Here is an 18242-nt window from a genome sequence, read left to right on the forward strand (position 1 = left end):
CATATTGAAAAAAACATATACAAAAATTTGGTGGGCACATTGTTAAATATTGAAAGAAGGACAAAGGATACAACGAACGCTCGATTAAACTTACAAGATTTGAAGATAAGAAAGGACTTACATTTGATACAGGTCGATAACAGATTTGTAAAACCACACGCAGCATACACATTAACAAATGGTGAACGGATTTCATTTTGTAAATATTTGAATTCAGTGAAATTCTCTGATGGATTCGTATCTAACATATCACGATGTGTCAATGACAAAGATGGAAAAATATCGGGGCTAAAAACACACGACTGTCATGTGTTGCTTCATAGACTATTTCCTATTGGTATTCGAGCATACCTACCGAAGAACGTATCCACTGCTATTGTTGAGTTGTGTACATTCTTTCACGACTTATGTGCAAAGACAATATTTGTAAGTGATTTGAACAGACTACAAGCAGACATCATAGACATACTTTGTAAATTGGAGAGAATATTCCCACTTGCCTTTTTCGATGTAATGGTACACCTTGCAGTTCATCTACCATATGAAACCAAAGTGGTGGGTTCAGTTAGTTACAGTTGGGTGTATCCTATTGAAAGAAGTTTACGAACATTAAAACAATTTGTATGGAACAAAGCACGTCCCGAGGGGTCTATAGTGGAAGCATATGCAATGAATGAATCATGGAACTTCTGCTCGCGATATCTAAGTGGGATTGAAACGAAATTCAATAGAGATGAACAAAATGATGATAACATTCCCGATCATGAGATATTTGGTGAATTTAAAATATTTAGGCAGAGGGTACGACCATTAGGGGCATCAACTTTACGGACGCTAACAGCGGAGGAAAAGCGTATTGCACATTGGTACATTCTCAACAATTGTAAAGAAATATCAGACTAACGCAAGTACGTTTCAAACTTTTTCTTTTTCTAAATTCTAGGGTATCTCCTTTGATATAACATTTAAATGATCAATTTTGTAGGCAACATTTGAGGTTAATTCGTCGTGAAGCTCAAAGCACCTCTGACTTATATATAAAACATCAACGCAAATTTCCCGATTGGTTCAAATCTCAGGTATACATAGTCATTTTGTAGGCAATAGTTGAGGGATGATTCATTTTTCATATTCATTTTTAATGTATAATTAATTATCAGGTTCTACAACGCCGCGAAAGAGAAGATATCTCCGATGATTTCTTTTCACTTGCAATGGGACCTTTGTCTGAGGTGCGCTCTTATAATGGATGCATTGTTAATGGGGTATGGTTTCACACTGTAGAGCATGATAATCGTCGAGCTACACAAAATAGTGGAGTCCTAGTGGCCGGGGAGATCAGTGAGAACACAAGTGTGGACAACAATTTCTACGGTGTAGTAGACGAAGTATTAGATTTCCAATATGCGAACAGAATACGCGTTTTCTTGTTGAAGTGTAGATGGTTTGACACAGGTAACAACAAAAGTAATAGGACACATGTGGATTTAGGATACAAATCGATCAATACGTCACACTTTTGGTATGTCGACGAGCCTTTCATCTTTGCTATCCAAGCACAACAAGTCTTTTACATTGATGACATCAAACATGGTAGCAATTGGAAATTTGTTCAAGTAGTCCAAAATAAACGAATATGGGATGTATCGGAAGTGGATGATGTTGAAAACGCACAAATAGATTTACTAGAAATTGTTGGTGGTGTCTGAGTAGATGAAACCATTGAGGAGGTTACTTTATACAGAGTTGACGTTGATCCTATAGTTGTGAAAAGACCAATTATTGTACATGGCGATCATGACTTCATAAATGATGATGATGAAGAACAATTATCTCCCAATAACAGTTCAAGTGCTGATGAATAATTTGAATTAGATTACGATGATGAGTAATGATGTATCTACTCAATTCTCTTTTACTCTAGCTTACATGTATTTATTGTTAATTTAATATTGTTTTCTCTTTTTTGTGTTTGTATAGATACGATGTCAACCCCTAATAGGCAACAGGAGGCTGATGAAGAATTCCAGGAGTTATATCTAGGCAACATGGTATCGTCTATGGGTGATACTTCAGGTTAGTATATTTTGAAATATATTCTGTTAACTGAAATACATCATAAACTGTTTTAAATTTTTTATTCTTCAGATAGTAGCTCAATATCCAATCAGAAGAAACGAGAGCATTCGCGGAACATAGAGTTGGAAAAATACGTCCAAAAACATGGGAGAATTACAATCTTGATAAATGAGAGGGAGATGAAACCGATATCTCAACATTCAGTACGATTTAGTAATGTGATCAACGTCGCCGTGAGATCTGCATTTCCAGTACGTTGTTGTACTTTGCTGAGATTCCAAACGAGTTCATAGAATTGGCTAAAAGTCAATTATTGGTAAGTAATTATAAGTTTTTTCTTTTACATCCATGAACATCATCTATGCTAATTCTTCCCTCCCTCTTTTTTAGGCTTATTTCGAACTTGATTTGTCCAATCAACGACTTAACCATTTTAGAGAACATCAAATGCAAAAATCCTTCAAAGAATTTAGAGTATATTTGCACAGACATTACAGAAAATGTGGAGTTCCTCACCAAGCACGTGTCAGTTTACCTAGTTGGCTTAAAAATAGGCCAGAAGATTGGTACTTTTTGTATGACCGTTTCGAGAGTGAAACGTTTCAGGTAGAATATTTATGGCGTGTATCATTTGCTGCATTTACTAATACATCACACTATTGACATATTTTTTTTCTTCAAATGTAGGAAATGTCTGTGACGAACAGGAAGAATAGAGAGATTATCGTTCGACCACGTAGGTGGATCGAAGTCATTCTTACAAATTCAGGAAGAGTTGCAAGCAAAGAAGGGTCGAGAAATAGGACGTGTTGACCTAATTAGGGAAACACACTCTAAAGGTGGTAAGTTTGTGAACGAGGTAGCTGAAAATGCACATGTAACATTTTTTGCTTTATTATCGTGTTTTTTTTTTTCACTTTTAATTTTAGTCGCTCGTTCTTACCCATTTAATTATTATGTCTAGCATCAAATGTTGGAATTACAATCCAGCCCCACTCTAGAAGGTTCTCAACCACTAACAGGGGATGAAATTTGTGAGACGGTTTTGGGTAGACGACCTGGATGTTCAAAAGGTCTAGGTTGGGGCCCTAAGCCTAAGTCAAGAAGGAGTAGCATCTCATCAAGCTCGTCATCTACTCAAGGAACAGAGGCGGGAATGGAGGAATTGAGAGTCAATTTCCAACAGTCTCAGTCGAGGATTAAGGAACTTGAAGACGTTCAGAAAAGAATGCAAGAGGATCATACAAGACAAATGGAATAAATGAAGAAAATGATTGAAGACATGGTATGATCACATAGAGGAGACCCATCAAATTAGGTATGATTACTACATTATTTAGTTGTCTAATATGTTGCTATCCTGCAGTTATGGTAGCAAAGTTTAGTTATGTCTTAAGTTACTTTATGATAATTAAAGAATTGTTGGCTATCCTGCAGTTATGGTGCCAAACAACTGGATTTTGATGTGTTTTTTGTTGGCTATCTTGTGTATTTATGAATGTTTACGAAGTTTAATGTGTTGTGAGAGGGAGGGGGGTGTAAAATTTGGGTTAAACCATTTTGGGGACAAATTTGAGTTTTATGTGTATTGGTCATTGTTTACTCGTTTTGTATGTTTTTGATGTTCGGGAGGTTCCATGTTTGTCGTGGGGGGGGGGGTGGGTAGAGTTTCATTACACCCGTCTTGTCCTGAACTTGGCAATTTTGTATTAAGGACAAAGATAAACAAGCCCAACCAGCCTATGTCAACAGGTGATGTGGCCCTATCCAGCTAGCCAATTCTGTAGAAGGGCCTCCTATTGAAGAGTGACACATGTCACTGACATTGTTTATTCACTTACTGTTTTGCCCTTGTGTTAGGCTCTGTGTATTTTAAAACATAAGCAGTTGTATTCTTTATGGTGTGTGTTGAAAAATAATCGAAGATAGACTGCAGTAGTTCGTGCTCTTTCCCTGCCTTTTGCTCTCTCCTTGCCTCTTGCTCTCTCCTTGCCTCTCGCTCTTTCCCTGTATCTCGCTCTCTCTTGTCTTTCGCTCTCTCCCTGTATCTTGCTTTCTCCTTGCCTTTTGCTTCTCCTTGCCTCTTCGCTCTCTCCCTATATTCTTGCTCTCTCGTTGCCTCTCGCTCTCTCCCTTTAATCTTGCTCTCTCCCTGTATCTCGTTCTCTCCTTGCCTCTCGCTTTTTCCTTGTATCTCGTTTCTCCTCCTAAATCTCTCTGCCTCTTGCTTTCTGTGAGTTTCCTCTTCTCTTTACGTTTTTCATTATCTTAACTTTTTTGTGTATTTATGATGTTTTACGAAGTTTAATGTGTTGTGGTTGGGGGGGGGGAGAGGTTGAGATAAACCATTTTGGGGACAAATTTGAGTTTTATGTGTGTTGGTCTTCTTGAGCTGTTTGTGTGTTTTGATTTCGAGAGTTACATGTTTGTCTGGGTGGATAGAGTTTCAATATACACTCGCACAGCAGTTATTGACAGTTTGAATCTGTTGTTTTGTGGCCTGTTTATCGATTGTCATTCATCCACCGGATTTTGTTTGAGTCATTCTATAAATTGGTTATGCTAATATCAGTGTGAATGATGAGCTGGCGATCAAGTTTGTTTATATGATTGTGTGTTTGCAGTGCCGTGTTCCTGTGCTGCGTTTTGAGACCTTTTTTGTTTTTTGTATTATGATTCATAATGTTCTAATTAGCGCTGTCGTTTGGATATTGTAATTTTTTACTTGTTATAATATGGACTTCATTTTCGTTTTTTAGTTATGTGAATCTTTATTTGGTATAATATGTTTTTACAGGTTTTTAGATCAAATTTTAAAAAATTACAAATGATATATTAAATTTTAATACTCTCCACGCACATAGGATCTCTCGACGCACTTTAAAACGGTGCGGGAGTTATGGTGGAACTCTTCGGGAGTTAAGGGGGAACTTCCGACGTAGTACAATACGTCGGGAGTTCCTCCATAACTCCCGAAGCCATTTAAAAGTGCATCGGGAGTTCCTCTCCCGACCAAACTCCCGACGACCGTTTATGCGTCGGGAGATCCTCCCCTGACAAATTTTTCACAGTTTTCCGACGAAATGTGGCGTCGGGAGAAGTTAGATTTCCTGTAGTGCCTTCCCAGATTACCCTTTTAATCCAAGAAAAGATGTGAAGATAGCAGTTGCCAACCCTCCTATGACAACTGACAGCTCAAAACTTACATCGTTAATAAGTTTCAAACTTGATCAAAAGAAAATTTTTAAATATCGAACTACTCCTATCACTAAAAAGACGTAGCAACAGTAGTAAGTCCAAGTCAATCAGCAGGAAGCGATTTGTTTCTTTAAGTTAATTTTCTAACTAGAGCGGTAAATGGGAGGGTTTTGTATGGAAGAGATATATGCGTGAAATTAAAATAAAAAGGTAAATGTAATCTAGAATAAGAATCTATCTATTTTCTAGAGCTAGAGAGAGTTTCCTATGCAATTTCTTTTATTAGGTATCAATTAATTACACTGAATCTGTCAACCCCTCAACCTATTAGAAAATCTAATAGCCTAATTAGCCAAATTTGATATGAAACAAAATTAGCCCTAATTCAATTTACAACTCTTCCTTCTCAGCGACATACAAGTTAAAATTGAATTCATTACGAAAGGGTTCCATTGTTGAGACATGTTACAAGTCAGAAAAACCATATCTTATAGCATGATTTATTTGGAAAAGATTATATTAGGGCATACATGCATTTGGTCAGAAAAAATCTAGACTTTACACATGCGATCCTAATATGCGCAGCTAAATCAATCAATATATGCATAGGCTATGACGATTTTGCAAACAAGAATTTCAATAAACTAATTTGTCAAATCAATTTATAAAAATTCTATTAAGATTCAATCAAATCATCCCAAAGAATTCACAACAATTCAGTTAAATTAATTAGAAAATCTTCAAAAAAAAAAAAAAACTTAGGGCTCTTGCTCAAAAGAAATTAGATAGGAGTTACTTCTTAATTCATAGACAAATCCGAGATACACATCCAATCCATTGATTACAACCCAAAACAAAAAGAAAAACTAACCTAAAGACACTAAAATCTGAAGGGAAAAAAAGAAGAATGAAGGTTAACTTCGGCAGAATTCCAATGCTAGGGGTAATGCTATCTCACGCGCGTGCTTCGCACTCCGTCCGTCAAAGTTCATAGCTGAAACGCTGAGCATTTCGTCGCACATCGTTGGATTGGAGCATTGCGTGGCATTCAACAGTGGCGATGTTCTAACTCCAGAGCGTTGCGACGCTTGGGGCAGTGTTGCAACGCTCCTCTACATCACGATCTATTGCCTCCAAGCGTTGCACGAGTGTCAGACTTAGGCAAATTACGAGCGTTGTGACGCTTCGGTAGGGGCATTTTGGTCTTTCAATTTCTTTGGAGTTCGGATGCTCAAATCAACTCCAAATTGCTTCAAATTAACCTCGATCGACTCCAAATCGCCAATTCTACCTCTTGGTTGCTCGATACCTACAAAATAGAAAAATAAACACAAAATCTAATAACGAGCCAGAATTAAACTAGGAATAATAACTCTTTTTGAGAGCTATCAAACACCCCCAACTTAATTCTTGCTCGTCCCGAACAAGGTAGAAACAAATAATCAAATAACACACAAAACAATCAAAGACATGCTAGCTTAATTCGCAATGTTGTTACTCCAGTCTTAACAGTCAAATAGAATGAAATTTGAAATCAAGAATGAAAATCAATTATGATCAATCAATGAAGCACAATTTTAAGAACGATTCTCAATCTATTTACACATGAGTGAGCCTATAGTTTTGTTAGTTAAGCTTGCACAACCCGAAAAAGTCATAAAAGGTCCTCATCCTGTCTTCCCTCTACTCTAGTTCAGTTATCAACCTCGGACATACCACACTTGCAAAAAAGAGGGCAACACTAAGACAAAGGTTCCTAAACTCCCACACACAAAACATAAAGGGTATTTATTTTACTTAGAGGGCTAACTTTCACACCCAACTGCCGGGGACCTATCACTCTTTTCACGCAGGCCCTAACTAGACACGGCGGAGGTATATCTTTTCACCTCTATCCATGCACACACACACTATTTTTTTTTTTGCAGGCATGTCGACTAATGCCTCTTTTTTTTTTTTTTTCAATTTTTTCAACTGACTTTTTTTGTTTTTAAAAAAAAAATTCACCGTATGCCCTATTTTATCCACTTTATCTAGTTTTTCTCTAAAACAAGTATGATTACTCTTATGTTAAAGGTGGATCTTTCAGGGTGACAACAGAAGTACAAACTAGATAACCCAATTTTAAGTACTCAAGACTTTAATTTCGCAAAACAATGACTTAAAGATGTATAAGAGACAATTTTTTTTTTTTTTAAAATTGAGCTAAAATCATGATCATGCTTTTCTAACGTTTTTTCATGCAAATTTTATCACAGGAAGAGTGCATCATAAACTATCATGATAACAACAGAGAAACCAAGCCAACAAGGCAATCACAGCACACAACATAGTTTGAGCACAACGCTCAAGGATCCTAAGCTAAAATAAAAACTACCCAATAGGTACCCCACCCCTAACTTTAAAATGATACATTGTCCCCAATGTATCTTAAATATATTTAAAAAAAAAAAAAAAGAGAGAGAAGAAGTTCAAGGGAACATAAAATCTCCCCTGAAAACATAGTCGTTCATGGGATGGTGGTGGTAGTAGGCTCTCCTCTAAAAAAGAAGCTCCTCTCTTCTAGGTCATCCCTACAAAACAAAAACAAAAAAAAATCTAATCTAGAAAAAAAATAAAGAAAATAGTAAATTATATCACCTGGCTCCCTCTAGGAAGGGCATTTTTTTAATGTCGATTGCTCGTCGTGACCTGTCCTCTGTCAAGGCACAAAAAAATTCTCGTATTTCTCTGGTCCCTTCTTGGATGAGTCGATATGGCCAGGTAAAGCCATAAGGGTTCCCATCTTTTGAAAAGAACCAGACATGTCGAATTTTGGATTTTTAATTTTGTTTGAAAAAAAGGAAAAAGAAAAATAAAAAGACTCAACTGAACTGAAAATAAAGACTCTGACTAACTGACTCAACTGACTCTAGAGGACAAGAAGAACAAAACTAAAAAATATACGATATACCAGACGACATAATAGGGCGAAGTTTTTAAATCTCTAACTCCATCACCTGGAAATTGATGTGTTTAGGCTCAGATTCTCAATAGTCCTCACAAACTGGTTCTAAACATGGCATGCTATCCTCCAACTCATCCTTAATGTCGACATAGATTACCTCATCACTGCTCGTCTCGGTGATGTCATAAGATATGGGTAACAGGGGTTCCCATCCTCTCTCAACTGAATTAGAAGATTGAATGACTGAGTCTCTAAAACTCTGAAGATCAGCTCCAACCTCAGTTGTGAAAACTAAAGCTCTCTTGGAGGTCGTGGATCTCCTACTAAAAAAATATATTGTTAATAGCAAGTTGTCTAATCACATCTTCTAATGACATACCTGAGTCAGTAGTGTGAGCATGCATCATCATGTCGGATGTGGTAAGGTGTGAATCATAGTGGAACTGGTCCCATCTTAGGTTTCCATAGCTATAGGACTCCTCTCATTTAGGCCGATGGAAATCGTCATCCATATAACTAGGATAACCTTCCATGGAGTAATCTCGTGGCATAGGTTTCACTGCAAACTTGGGCATGCTTGGTCAGGGTGATCAATCCTATATGCTTGCACTTGCTACAGGTTACCTGCAACCAAATGACTAACTAAAGAAGTTAACTCAGCAAGTTGACCTCGAAGGTCACGAACCTTGTCATTAAACCGTGATGCTCCACTCGATTGTCCCCATCCTCGTTGTCAATATTTGTCCATGCTTAAAATACTGACACAAAAAAGGAAAACAAATTAAAAACAAAAGAATACTCTAACTAGAAATTTAACTAACGAAACATCAATGGCTTTCCCGACAATGGCGCCATTTTTACTAGCCCAAAACTTACGTCATTAATAAACTTCAAACTTGATCAAAAGAAAATTTGTAAATACCGAACTACTCTCATCACTACAAAGACGTAGCAATAGAGGTAAGTCCGAGTCGATCTGCAGGGAAGTGTGATTTGTTTCGTTAAGTTAATTTTCTAATTAGAGCAGTAAATGGAGGGTTTTTTGTGGAAGAGATATATGCGTGAAATTAAAATAAAAAAATAAATGTAGAATAGGAGTCTATCTAATTTTTAGAGCAAGAGAGAGTTTCCTATGCAGTTTTTGTCATTAGGCATCAATTAATTACACTGAATCTGCCAACCCCTCAACCTATTAGAAAATTTAATAGCCCAATTAGCCAAATTCGATATTAAACCAAATTAACCCTAATTCAATTTACAACTCTTCTTTCTTAGCGACATACAAGTTAAAATTGAATTGCATTACGAAAGGGTTCAATTGTTGAGACATGCTACATACATGCTTTATTTGGAAAAGATTATATTAAGGCATACATATATTTGATCAGAAAAAGTCTAGACTTTACATATGCGATCCTAATATGCGCAACTAAATCAATCAATATATGCATAGGCTATGACGATTTTGCAAATAAGAATTTCAATAAGCTAATTTGTCAGATCAATTTATAAAAATTCCATTAAGATTCAATCAAATCATCCCAAAGAGTTCACAATAATTCAGTTAAATTAATTAGAAAACCTTCAAGAAAATAAACATAAGGCTCTTGCTCAAAAGAAATTAAATAAGAGTTTACCTCTTAATTCATAGACAAATCCGAGATACACATCCAATCCGTTGATTACAACCCAAAATAAAAAGATAAACTAACCTAAAGATACTAATTTAAGGGAAAGGAAGAATGAAGTTTAACTTCGGCCTCCATTAGTTCAACCCCACAAAGTTAGCATATTTTGACCTAAAATCGAAGAGGAATATTTATAAAAAATTAGGACATCGTCGCAATGCTAGAAATAGTGTTGCAACGCTAAAGCGACTGAAAGGGATCATCAAGGCAGAAGTCCAATACTAGGGGTAACGTTATCTCGCGCGCGCACTTCGCACTCTGTCCGTCAAAGTTCGTAGTGTTGCAACACTCTGAGAGAGCATTGCAACACTCTGAGAGAGCATTGCAACACTCTGAGAGAGCATTGCAACGCTGAGCATTTTGTCGCACAACGTTGGGTGGTGTTACAATGGCAGCGATGTTCTAACTCTGTCTCTTATACACATCTAGATGTGTATAAGAGACAGTATATAATCTAAACTTAAACATTCAATTTAAACATATTCATTATGTTTCCCAATAAATAATCAAATTTGAAATTTAAATGTAATATTTATATGATAATAATAATATAACATTAGATAACTATACTAAATAAATATGTAAAAGCTAATCGGGGCGGGGTCCCGCCCGTAGGAAAATTGGAGATCTCTACCTGCATCACGATCTACTGCCTCCAAGCATTGCATGAGCGTCAAACCTAGGCAAATTACGAGCACTGTGACGCTCCGTTAGAGGCATTTTGGTCTTTTCAACTCCTTTGAAGCCTGAATGCTCAAATCAACTCCAAGTTGCTTCAAATTAACCCTGATCAGCTCCAAATCGCCAATTTTACCTTTTGGTTGCTCGATACCTTCGAAATAAGAAAATAAACACATAAAATCTAATAACGAGCCTGAATTAAGCTAGGAATAATAGCTATTTTTGAAAGCTATCAACAACTATTGTCGAACATACTCTTGTAAGCCTGTGTCCTTGGCTTTTGTTTAACCTGATCAACAGTTTATAAATATCTAGAAATTAACACATAATCATAGCAACAGCTAAAAGCAGACAGGCTGCTACTAATTAGAATATTAACTCTAACATACGAAACAGTTTCAGAAAAATCAAACTTATTTATGCCAACAGTTCTACCATGTCCCCCATGGCATGTACATATAAAACTTGAGTTTTAACAGGACTTAGGCAACCACAAAAAATTCACGCCTTCTATGATTCTTGAGTAGTGACTGATCGGTAGAACCGCTAGACTTTAGGACGTCGACCGCTACCTGGGGAGAAAAACATTAAAAAGGGTGAGCTCTAAATGCCCAGTGAGTAACTTCCTTAAATAAAACATGCTTCCATTAACTAATAATATAAAAATTTTTATAATAAAGCATTTACATTCACATTCCACGGTTCGAAAATAAATTTAAATATGTGAAATCATAACATGTAAACATTGGACTAAAACTCATCAACATTCCTGTAAAATTCTTTTACTCCCTTGCCTGAACATGCGGGAGAGTCCCTTTTCTTGATCCCTAATAACCTTAATTGAGAAAGAGCCTTTTGTTGAAGGAACTCTTATTCAAGAGTATCTACGAGCAAAAGCGGATCTTTCCAATTCATTGTGACAGAATTACCGCATATACATTCAAACATACTTTCATAATGCTAAAGAGATCAAGAAATCATACCAGATGTAGATTTCCTTTTTACAGCGAGTTTGAAGCCCAATCGTCTACCTCGAACAATCATCACTCAGACAGAAGGAAACGGAGAAGAAAAAACCACTCAAAGCCCTCAGTATTCTTAGAATGAGAATCCAAAATGTGCGCTTTGTTCGGATTTGGTAGAAGGAAGGAGGAAGAGCGACCGTACATAATGATCAAGCAAGTGGGAAATGCGATCGTCTATCGCATAGACAATATGCTTGATCATTTAGGTAAAGTATACGATCGTGTAGTAAAAGTAAGCGATCGTCTAAAGGATTGTGTAGGAAAAGGTAAACGATCGTCTAAATGATTGTGTAGGAAAAGGGTGAGCGATTGTCCAAACGATCGCGTAGGAAAAAGGTGAGTGATCGTCCAAACGATCTCGTAGGAAAAACTAAGCGATCGTCTATACAATCGTTTAGAAAATATCGGGAGCTAAATGATCGCTTAGGAAAAAGGTAAATGATCGTTTAGATAATAGCACGCGACGGTGTAATCAATATGCGGTCGCTTAGCAATATCGTATATGTAAGCGATCGTGTAGTCACTATCGTATAGGCACTGATTTTCTAAATGATGACACTATCTTTTTCACAATATCCGCGTACATCGAGATCAACACACCGTCTGCTATTTATAATGCATTCATTCGTTATTTAGAACGAAGTGGCGCTTTCCCATTTCCTTTACAACCATCCAATGAATGTGATTCATAACTTATAAATTAATATCATATATTAATTATAATATTTCTCCTCTACTAGATATAAATCATATTTATATCCAATTTCCTCCAAATTAATGTATCTCATACATAAAGTTAATTATATCATATTTAATTAACTCGTTCAATTATATCATATATAAATATAATCAAATTGACCCAAAAACTGAATCTCAACTTGTATCCAAGCTACCAAGGGGACCTTATGGACCTATGGCTCGAAGCTCCAACGATACGTGAATAGCTGACTAAACTCTTTAGTCACGATATCCACCATCCGTTAACTGCTAGGCATTCCACTAAATACCGACAATTCAACTCTTCTTGCCATAGATATATTTCTATGTCCATTGGATATAACCAATCATCAGTACGATGACCTTTCACAGATGCTCATAATTACAATAGGCCAATTTACCGTTTTGCCCTTGTAAGTACATCTTCCTCCTTAAGTACCGCCCCTCTAATGAATAATACAACATAGTTCTACTATGTGTGAACACCTCTCGAGCCATGAGAAGGTGCATGGCACCACATCGCTCAAGCCCTGAAATCAACCCGTAAAGGAGCTATCTATCTACTTACCTCTGCCTCGTGGAAGGAGTGAATTCCATCTTATGTAGCTGAGTTCCCAACTCCCAAATCAGACCAATCCTCAAAATGGTAGGTTTGAGTCGGCGTTCTGGCCACTCGTACCCATGCAAATCAAAGGACCGCCCTCAATGGCAGGAGTTCCCAACTCACTCAAGATTAAGGTCATGTTACCTATGGTCATCCTAGTGATGTGAAGTCTCAATTATGAACGATGTTATATAACGAGATGTTAACACTTCGTGGTCAGGTCTTATACAAACTCTTTATATAGGACGTCCCCGCTCGCATGTCCCCTACATGAATGATCAAGATCAGATCATCTGTGACAAGTCACAACACTTGTGACTATTCAAGAAAGCAGGCCGCATCCATAGCGTTACCAGGATAAGGTTTCCTTCATATATCCATATACTACTGACCATTTTGGTTATCACTCAAGACATGATCCACTTGTATGTCACCACATACATGCTTGAGTCACATACATATAACCAGAGATTTTATGTTTATTGGTTTGTGGTAAAATCTAAATGTGCAAAGTCAAGTAGTGAAATAAATTCATTTATATTATGCATCACAAATGTTTGTACAAAGTTGTTTACAAACTACTGGACACGGGACTTTAGGGCATAAACCCCAACATTTTGCTCAATCTCATCAACATCAATAACATAGATCCTACGTGCACGTAGAACTGGATATGATCCCGCTTATCTTACCATACCTTCGGTAGCAAGGATCGCCATATAACTGGGTACCTTACCATACCTTTGGTACCAAATGCTCAGAAGTAGGTTTTACTTAGCAAATATTCACGTTAACATCATAAACATCATACTCATCATCATGCTTAAGGAGATCAGTAAATAGCTCATTTTAAATGCTAAGTCATGGTATAAAACTCAAGTGGAACGCATGGAAATTACATATAAAAACTGTCTTTAAATCATTAACACGCGTTCATACTCGACTCCCTTTACTTAAAGCATGTGTTGAAACATCACGATTAAAGCAACCATGTGTTGGAAAGATCAAGATAAAACTAACTATACATTAGAAATTCATAAATAAAATACTTAGCAAATATTTTGAGAACTAGTCACTCACTATCTTTAGGTTACTGCTTTAAAGAATTGTAGGCCTCCCCTATATGCGTTTGCTTTGTAAGAATAATAAAAGTATTTAGTTAACGCTTTAGCTTCCTCTCGAGCTTAACTTATTATTCAAGGTAACTTATAATAAGCCTCAAATCTAGTTCGATGCATCATTTCATTTCTTCTCCTACTCGACACATCCTCAGGATAATATGTTTATCACATAATCACACTTAACTAAATCTTTAATTTACGACCAACTAGTGTGTGTGGGAACTCGCACAAGATACTCCTTTACGTCAAAATGTGCTAGATTTTCCTATGTGACGATGGTTTGCCTACACTTAACATCTATTGGCCAGCTGCTTTCTTATGCGTGGGTTACAGTTGCTTACTTGTTCATCTAATCAAAATTTTAGATTTCACTTTCAGCTTGCATAATTTAAATTCCAGATATAATCTCATGAAACTTTCTTCTAAGAAATTATTCCTAAATATCTCAGCTATCTTACCTTAGAAATCCAATTTCTGATTCCTTTCCCCGAGCTTGGAATTCTCCAATCTTTACAATTCGTCCATATGGCCTTAGATGCTCGACTACTTGAAGAAATTCTGCAACTTATAGCTCAACTCCATGGAAATTCTTCTCTGGCAACCTTGTCTCAACTCTTTCAGACTTCAAGCTTAAGTTGGTAGAACTTCTCCTCCCTTAGCTTACGTAAAATGCCAAAACCAAACACCTTCATTCAAACTCTTCTTTCATACTAAGGCTGCATGCTATTAAGCTTCTTAAAAAGACGCCTGACACACTTAACCCATCCTTAGGGCCTCTAAGCACGCCATGTAGCCTACTCATTAAATGTTTAAATTGAATGCTTAAGTCTCTTACCAACGGCCAGGCTTGCGTTCCTGCTAGCCTTTTGCCTCGGCTAATGCATACCACGACTAATGCCTGCATCTCTTATCTCTAGCACGCCTTAGCACTCCTCGCCTACCATGTGTTCACTTAGGCAACCTCAATTGCCCACACACTCTCCATCTTAGGCCTTCACTGACCTTTAAGCCCTTGACGCATACCTCTTCTTACACTTAATCAATTTTCCACCCTTAGGTACTTAAGCCCATAAATGCCCATGCGTCCTTCACTTGTCTTAGCTTTTCCAAAATTTGTCTATGTGTTGGCTGTTCTTTGCTACTCGAGAGCACCTCATCTCAAGACTTAGAATTTTTTTTCCATCTCTATCTCACACGCATACTCATTATAACTTCCATAATTCTTCAATTACTACAAACATTATAATCACATACTCACAAGAATTATACACATAATTAGGATAATTAACACGTAATTAAATGAACTTAAACGTAATTAACTAGTAAGATAGATTTAGTGGTTTACAATCGGCCTCTGAGCTTGTTAATCTTCTTGAATGATTGACCTTTGGGCTTGATGATCTTCTTGGAATATCAATGTTGGAAGAATGCTTGTATCTCCAAAGGACTTCAGTCTTCAAGTGTGGCCAACTTGTGGAGTTTTCTGATTGTAGAGAATTCCCTATAGGCTCTTTGGAGTCTAGAATTGTTGATTCCACTTGAAGACTGAAGTCCTTTGGAGATACAAAAATTCGTTCAATACTCCAACTTCAAGAACATCCATATGTTCTGTTTCCGTACATCAAGCATACGTATTGAATCAAAAGAGAATCAAAGGATTAAGTACTAGAAATCAAATCACACCCACATAAAATTTACATCAACATAAATTCAACTCCACGAAATACATTTCTCTAGAAGCCTCATGCGAACACTAATCCTCCAAGAAGATCATCAAGCCCAAAGGTTGATCATCCAAGTAGATTATCAAGCCCAAAGGCTAATCATCCAAGAAGACCAACAAGCCCAAAGGCTGATCATCCTAGAAGAACATCAAGCCCAAACGCTGATCATCCAAGAAGATCAACAAACCCAAAAGCCAATCATCCAAGAAGATCATCAAGCCTAAAGATTGATCATCCAAGAATATCAACAAGCCCAAAGGCCATTCATCCAAGAAGATCAACAAGCTCAAAGGCCGATCATCCAAGAAGATCAACCAGCTTAAAGATTAAAGTTTATTTTGGAAGCATCAAAGGGTTATGTGTTAGAGATTGTATTCACTATACTGAAATTAATATAAATACAAAAGTTCAAATTCCACAAAATAAGTTTCTCCGAAAACCTTGTGCAAATAAATTGACACGTTCGGTGGGACATCTCTACCTCTTATCTTTCTCTCATTATCCAAATCAACAAATCAACAAATGGCACCAAAATAAGTTGCATCTAAAGAAACTGCTACAAGTAGATTCTATATTGGACCTGTCACTCGGAGTCACTCAAAGGGGATTATACACGAGCAAGAACAAGGCTTTGTTATCGTGGAGAAAATATAGGAACAACTTATGAATTTCCTAAAGGCGGGATTATCATCAGAGAAAATCCTCTGTTTGACAACTCTGCTCCTGCTTCTAGTTAACTAGAGAAAGAATCACACTTTGATGTAGTGTCTGTCATGATGGCTGACATGATGTCTGAGTCGGCCAGGGTAGAGATAGAGAGGAAGATAAATCTCTTAGTGAAAGCTAATGAGGAGCGGGACCATGAAATTTCTTCCTTAAGAGATCAAATATAGGCCTAAGAAACTACTGAGACGAGTCAAACTCCAACTGCCAAAACTAATGACAAAGGAAAGACTGTTTTACAGGAAAGTCAACTGTAACAATCCACCTCTATCGCCTCCCTATCAGTTCAACAGCTGCAGGATATAATTACAAACTCCATAAGGGCTTAGTACTGAGAATCGTCATAATCTTCTTTTATGTACTCCAATTGGTACACCAAGAGAATCGACAACTTGAGAATGCTAGCTAGGTATCAACCTCCAAAGTTCTAACAGTTTGATGGAAAGGGCAATATCAAACAACATCTTGCTCACTTCATGGAAACTTGCAAAAACCAGGAACCAGAGTAGATCAACTCGTCAAGCAGTTTGTCTGTACCTTGAAAGGAAATGCTTTCGATTAGTATACTGATATAGAGCCAGAAGTGATTGATAGTTGGAAAGAGAGTTCCTTATCTGCTTTTATAGCATTATGCATATCATTAGCATGATGGAGCTGACAAGCACCAAGCAGTGGAAGGGAAATCCAGTCATTGACTTCATCAACCGATGGAAAGCTCTGAGTTTGAATTGCAAAGATAGACTCACTGAATTATTTGCAGTGGAGATGTGCACCCAAAGCATGCACTAGGAGCTTCTCTACATCCTACAAGGGATAAAACCTCGTACATTTAAGGAGTTAGCAATACATGCTCATGACATGAAGCTGAGCATTGCCAACAGGGGAACTAAATATTTCCTAGTCCCTGAAGGGAGAAAGGATAAGAAAGAAATCAAAGGCACTGAAAATATTGTGAATAGTGCCATAACAGAATCTATGGTCGTCAATATGACCCTGCTAAATTTTTCCTCCAAAGGAAGAGAAACAATATTTTAAAGAAAGTATGATGGTGACAAAAAGCATCATCACACTCTTAAAGAAAGATAGGAGAAGGACTATCCATTCCCTGACTCTGATGTTGCAGACATGCTGGAACAATTGCTAGAGAAACAACTTATTCAGCTGTCAGAATGCAAGAGACTAGAACAAGTAAGAAGAGTAGATGATCCTAATTACTGCAAGTATCATAGGGTTGTTAGTCACCCAGTTGAATATATCTCAGACAAATCATATTGCAATGGCAACGACTTCAAATGTTTCACCATCAACACCATTTTATGATCAAAGGGAAATCTTGATCCAGTTTGAAGCCTTCAAGACAATAGCTGTTCGGTTCTTGCAAAAGAACGAGACGAAAGGACTCCAAGAGAAGAAAGAACCAATCGAAGAGAAGGATGAAGGGTAGAGAGTTTTGATTCATCGAAAAATAAGACAACCAAATTCCACCAAAAAAAAGTTGCGCTCCTATCGAAGTTATAGAAGAGGGAACAAGACTCAGAAAAAGAAAGATATGGCATGGAAGCCTAAGCCTGTTAAGGAAGAAGACAAGGACTTTCCTCAACTTCAATTGTCGGTAACTTTGTCCGAATTTCACCAAAGAAGCTTTTTCAATAATCATTCAGAGGAAGTATAAGAAGTTATTGCATGTCATGCTATCAACATAGCAGAAGTCGACAACAATCGTATAACCATTGAA

Source organism: Benincasa hispida, chromosome 6, assembly GCF_009727055.1.
Source record: "Benincasa hispida cultivar B227 chromosome 6, ASM972705v1, whole genome shotgun sequence".
NCBI classification, from domain to species: Eukaryota; Viridiplantae; Streptophyta; class Magnoliopsida; order Cucurbitales; family Cucurbitaceae; genus Benincasa; species Benincasa hispida.